This window comes from Sorex araneus, chromosome 2 (assembly GCF_027595985.1).
Source record: "Sorex araneus isolate mSorAra2 chromosome 2, mSorAra2.pri, whole genome shotgun sequence".
Classification (NCBI taxonomy): Eukaryota; Metazoa; Chordata; class Mammalia; order Eulipotyphla; family Soricidae; genus Sorex; species Sorex araneus.
Genome location: NC_073303.1, coordinates 225,255,386 through 225,261,242, shown reverse-complemented (window position 1 = coordinate 225,261,242; position 5,857 = coordinate 225,255,386). Strand labels below are relative to the sequence as shown.

At 50.8% G+C, this 5,857-nt stretch overlaps 1 pseudogene; it reads left to right on the top strand.

Moving 5' to 3' along the window:
* The first annotated feature begins 1,806 nt into the window (after positions 1-1,806).
* Positions 1,807-3,668, top strand: LOC129401754 (putative keratin-87 protein; annotated as a pseudogene).
* The last annotated feature ends 2,189 nt before the right edge of the window (positions 3,669-5,857 follow it).

Sequence of the window (5,857 nt, the reverse complement as noted above, 5' to 3'; positions counted from 1 at the left end):
CTCCTGGCTCTGCATCCAAGAATCACTCCCAATGGTGCTCAGGGGACCTTATGGGATACCCAGGATCGAACCCACATCGACCACATGCAAGGCAAACGCCTCACCTGCTGCCTGTCGCTCTGGCCCCCAGAGGAATGTATCTGACAGGCTGGGGAGGCTCCTCCTTCCATTCTGAGCCACCTTTACCTTTCTTTGCTCCAACCCCCTTTCCCTTCTGGCAGCATGAAGAGAGGGTGCCGGGGGCCCGAGGCAGAGAAGGAGCGTGTCAGAACCCAGCCGGGCGTCCAGCAGTGCTCGGGACTCCTGTCCTCTCCCCTCACTCAGCTCCTAAGCCCCTGTTTCGCCCCCGCCAGCAGGCACCTTCCCTCGGCCCCCCAGGAGCCCCAGCGTCCCTTCAGAGAGAGGCCGGAGAGCCCCTACCCCCAGGCTGCACGCTGCTGGAGTGGGAGGGGCCAGGGGGTCCCGAGCCCCTGCTGACCTGCTTCTCCGGCCAGGACTCTGGCCTGCTTAGAGACTGGGAATGGGGGTGGGATTTCTCCAGGGCTGCGGGGGACGTGGGGCCCCTGGATAGCTCCTTCAATGAGGAGGGGCTGCCTGCGTGTCTTGTCCCCGGAGGGTCCTGTGCCGGCCAGTGCAGGGGAGACCGAGAGGCCAGTTCCCACAGCCAGCTGGAGGGGCCGCTTTCTTTTCTTTTCTTTTTTTTTTTGCTTTTTGGGTCACACCCGGCTATGCACAGGGGTTACTCCTGGCTCTGCACTCAGGAATTACTCCTGGCGGTGCTCAGGGGACCATAAGGGATGCTGGGACTTGAACCCGGGTTGGCCGTGTGCAAGGCAAATGCCCTACCCGCTGTGCTATCACTCCAGCCCCTGGAGGGGCCGCTTTCTGATGGAGGGGCCCACCATCCAAGAGGGCAGGGACTGAGGAATTTGGAAAGGGGTGTGTGTGTGTGTGTGTGTGTGTGTGTGTGTGTGGTGTATGTGTGTTTATGTGTGTGAGTGGTGTGTATGTATATGTATGTGTGTGTGCATGTGTGCCTGTATGTGTATGTGTGTGACTGTATATGTGTATATATGTGAGTGTGGAAGTATATGTATGTGTGTGCAAGTGTGTGTGTATGTATATGTGTGTCAATGTGTGCGAATGTGTGCCTGTATGTGTGTATGTATGAGTACGTGTAAGTGTATTGTGTATGTGTGTGAATGTATGCATGCCAATATTGTGTTTGTGCATATGTGTGAGTGTATGTATGTGAGTGTGTGAGTGTATCTATGTGTCTATGTGAATGAGTGTGTTTGTATGAGTGTATATGTATGTATATATGAGTTTTTTGTGTGTGAGTAGTGTGAATGTATATATGTGTATGAGAACGCACATGTGTGCCTGTATGTGTGTATGTGTGTATGTATGTATGTATATAAAGTGTGTGGACTGGAGCGATAGCACAACAGGTAGGACGTTTGCCTTGCACACAGCTGACCCGGGTTCGATTCCTCCGTCCCTCTCGGAAAGCCTGGCAAGCTACTGAGAGTATCTCGCCTGCACGGCAGAGCCTGGCAAGCTCCCTGTGGTGTATTCGATATGCCAAAAACAGTAACAACAAGTCTCACAATGGAGATGTTACTGGTGCCCGCTCGAGCAAATTGATGAGCAATGGGACGACAGTGCAGTGCAGTGCTACAGTATATATATGTGTGTATGTATACGTGTGTGAGTGTGTGTGACGTATGTGTCTGTCTGTGTGTGTTGTATTCATACATGAAGAGGAAAATAAGGGCTCTTCTCCACTTAAGCTTTGGATGGAAAATGAGATATGAAAGGCCATTGGACCCGCAGGAGTTAAGACTCGTTCATGTCCACACCTCAGACACCTCGGTCGTGGTCAAGATGGACAACAGCTGGGACCTGAACATGGACTGCATCATCGCCGAGATCAAGGCCCAGTACGACGACGTTGCCAGCTGCAGCCGGGCTGAGCCGAGAGCTGGTATGGCAGCAAGGTGGTTGCTCGCCTGGTAGCAGGGTGGGCCCTGAGGGGCACCGAGGGAGGCTCATGGAGGGGCTCAGGCTGCTTCTGGGCTTCCAGCGGGCGGAGGGACTGGACACACTGGGAAACGGACAGAGGGTCCACAGCCCCCTTGACCCCTTCTCCCTTCTTCCCCCCAGAACTCCAAGCTGGAGGCCGCCGTGTCCCAGTCTGAGCAGCAGGGCGAGGCGGCCCTGTGCGATGCCAAGTGCAAGCTGGCCGGCCTGGAGGAGGCCCTGCAGAAGGCCAAGCAGGACATGGCGTGCCTGGTGAAGGAGTACCAGGAGGTGATGAACTCCAAGCTGGGCCTGGACATTGAGATCGCCACCTTCTGGCCCAGGCTGGGAGGGTGCAGGGCGGGGGCGGGGAGCTGCTAGCTACTTCATGCAGACCTGCCCCTCTTTCTTCTGCTGCTTCTGCTCCATTTCCTCCCTAGCTCCAGTTTCTTCCGTTTCCATTTTCCCTCCCTCCTGGAGTCCCGCCCTGCCTGGAGGAGAGGTGCAAGATGATAATTTGCCCGAGTTTCACGGCCTGATTTCCAACAGGAAATCTTGCTTGCTTGAGTTGGGAACTGTGGTTTGCAGGTAAGCAGGTTTTTTTTTTTTTTTTTGGGAAGGGGGGTGGGGAAGGTATGGGCCTGGCCATACCCAGTGGTTCTCAGGGGCCACTCCTGGGGGTGGATCATGTGTCGTGCCTTGGAACCAACAGGGGTCACGTGTGCAAAGCAGGTGTGGTGCCCAGCCTGAGGGTCGAGCTCGTCTCTCTCCTCAGACGTGGGCACAGAAATGCAACGACTCTGGTTGGCAGTCCTGTCCCTGAGGGAGACACTCCAGTGGACCCCGTGAGGGTGGGAAGGTCGGGGAGCAGGGGCCCCGTCCACCGTTAGCCGCACCAACACGAGGGGGTTCTCTGATGGGCCCTCGGTGGAGCCATCTGGGCACACAGAGTCTGCCCGCCTCTCCCCACTGTAGGAGCCTCAGGTGTGACCTGTCCCCAGACGCTGTCCTGCGTGGCAGGCCTCTATGTCCCCTCTGTGGGGTCTCGACGGGCGGCACTTCCTGTCCTGAGTCTCAGGCCTCTCTGCCCCTCTGCCTCAGTGTGAGGAGATGAAGGCCACCGTCATCAGGCACGGGGAGACCCTGCCCCGCACCAAGGAGGAGATCAATGAGCTGAACCGCATGATCCAGAGGCTCACGGCAGAGGTGTAAAACGGGAAGTGCCAGGTACGGGTCCTGTCGACCTGGGCCAGAGTGACCGCGGCCGGCCAGGCCCAGAACATCCATGACTGACTATTCTGGAGGAAGGGTATTTCACCAGCGTGGTGCCTCCAGGCTTCCTGACACGGGCCCCAGACTAGGTTATGAGGGACAGGAGTTAAACTGGAGTATGGTGTAACGGGTAAGGTGCTCGCCTTGCCCACCACTGACTCAGCCACCCCCCTACTCCATCAGGAGTGACCCCTGAAGTACACAGCCCTGAACACTGCTGGATGTGGCCCCCAAATCAAGACCAAACAAAACCAAAAGTGGATTATATCTTTCTGAGTTTGGCTAAGGAAGGATTTTATTGTATTTTAAATTTTGGCAGGCTTCAGGGATCATATAGGGTGCCAAGAATCGAACCCAGGCTGGCTGCATGCGAGGTAAGCACCTTGCCTACTGTACTATCACTGTGGGAAGGATTTTAAACATGGACATAAAGTGCTTAATATAAAAAACTAATAAATTAGATTACAGTAAAATTAAAAATTTCTGTTAAATATTCTACAGGGTAAAAGAGAAGTTATATAGCAGCCAACATAGTAATATTGATATAGTAATATTGATATCTGATATTGACATCTGATAGCTTAGTTCTCCCTCTTGGAGAACCTGGCAAGCTACCAAGAGTTTACTGCTTATACGGGGTAGAGCCTGGCAAACTCCCCGTGGCATATTCATATGCCAAATACAGCAACAATGATGGGTCTCATCCCCCTGACCCTGAAGAGCTTCTAATGCGGCACCATTGGGAAGGTTGAGTAAAGAGAGACTGCTGAAATCTCAGGGCTAGGATGAATGGAGATGTTACTGGGCCTGCTCGAACAAATCAATGATCAATGAGATGACAGTGATACAGTGATAGTAATATTGAAAAAGTAGTAATTTGCGATAAATAATCCTTATCATACAATATGAATCAGGCAAAGAACCCAATAGAAAAAATGGGCAGAAGGAAAGGAAAATATAAAAGGATAACCAACATTAAATACTAGCCCTAATAGTAATGAAAATGGAAAGCAAGACCCATATAATCTTGATTGTGCCACTTAATTATTGGAATTAAGACAAATTGAAATGAATCTTTTATGCAAAGCTGAATAAATTATTAATTGCTATTACAATGACTTTGATAAATAATTTTTATCTTGTAATATTGAACATTTGACAGTCCTATGACCTAGAAATCCTATTCCTGGTTGTATATCAAAAAGAAATTCTCACATACATGCTGTAGAAGATATTTAGAAAAATGCTCACAGTGTCACCTTGTAAGAGAAAGAATCAAAAGGAAACAATAATAGAATTACCTAAAATATGCTAGTTAATACAGTTAAATAGTATGAATTGTAGGGAGGGATCCTAATTACACAATGTTAAAAAACTCAAGTTCTTGTGCGATTCCTTTGCAATTAAAAAAAGTTAAAAATGTTATATGTGTATAAAATTAAAAATTAGCCCCCTCAAAGGTTAGAATTCCCCCTTCAATAAAATCAAGGAAATGGTGACAAAACTCAAGGACCTGGTTACCTACAGTGAGAAGCAAAATGTAGAAGGAGTGTGTAAATGAATGTAAATTATTAGTAAGGTTTTGGTTCTTGAGTCATTAAGTGGATTCAGGGGTATTTTATTTTCAAGATAATATTATATTATGAGGGGCTGGAGCAATAGCACAGCGGGTAGGGTGTTTGCCTTGCACACGGCCGACCTGGGTTCGAATCCAAGCATCCCATATGGTCCCCTGAGCACCGCCAGGGGTGATTCCTGAGTGCAGAGCCAGGAGTAACTCCTGTGCATTGCCAGGTGTGACCCAAAAAAGCAAAAAAAAATTATATGATGAAAAGTGGTATGTCATTTATAAGATGTGACCCTAAAGCACAAAAGGCCATAAAATAAAAGAGGATTTTCAAAAGGGAACCAGAGGGGCCTGCAAGATAGCTCAGTGGTCAGGATCTGAGTTTGAGACCCTACCTGGTGTGCTGCCCTGGGCACCACAGACGCGGCCCTGGGGCTTCCAGGCTCCCACAGGGGTAACCCTGCTAGTCCACAGCACGTCGGCCCAGAGAAGAGCCACATCCTGGGCCTGAGCATTGGACTGTTTGGCCAGTTGCCTGAGTCTCGCCTGAGTGGGGTTACTTGGGAAGGTCTCCCACCAATAAAAAGAAAAGCAGGGCTGGGGCGATAGCACAGTGGGTAGGGCGTTTGCCTTGCACTCGGCTGACCCGGGTTCGATTCCCAGCATCCCATATGGTCCCCTGAGCACCGCCGGGGTAATTCCTGAGTGTAGAGCCAGGAATGACCCCCTGTGCATCGCCGGGTGTGACCCAAAAAGAAAAAAAAATAAAAGAAAAGCAGAACACAGTAAGGACAGAGGATTGGAGCCAAGTTCAAGAGCTGCAAGGTTTTACCTAGAAACCCAGTTGCCTGGGTTCTCTTTAAAAATGAGGAGTTTTGGGGCTGGAGCGATAGCACAGCGGGTAGGGCGTTTGCCTTGCACGCGGCCGACCCGGGTTCGATTCCCAGCATCCCATATGGTCCCCTGAGCACCTCCAGGGGTGGTTCCTGAGTGTAG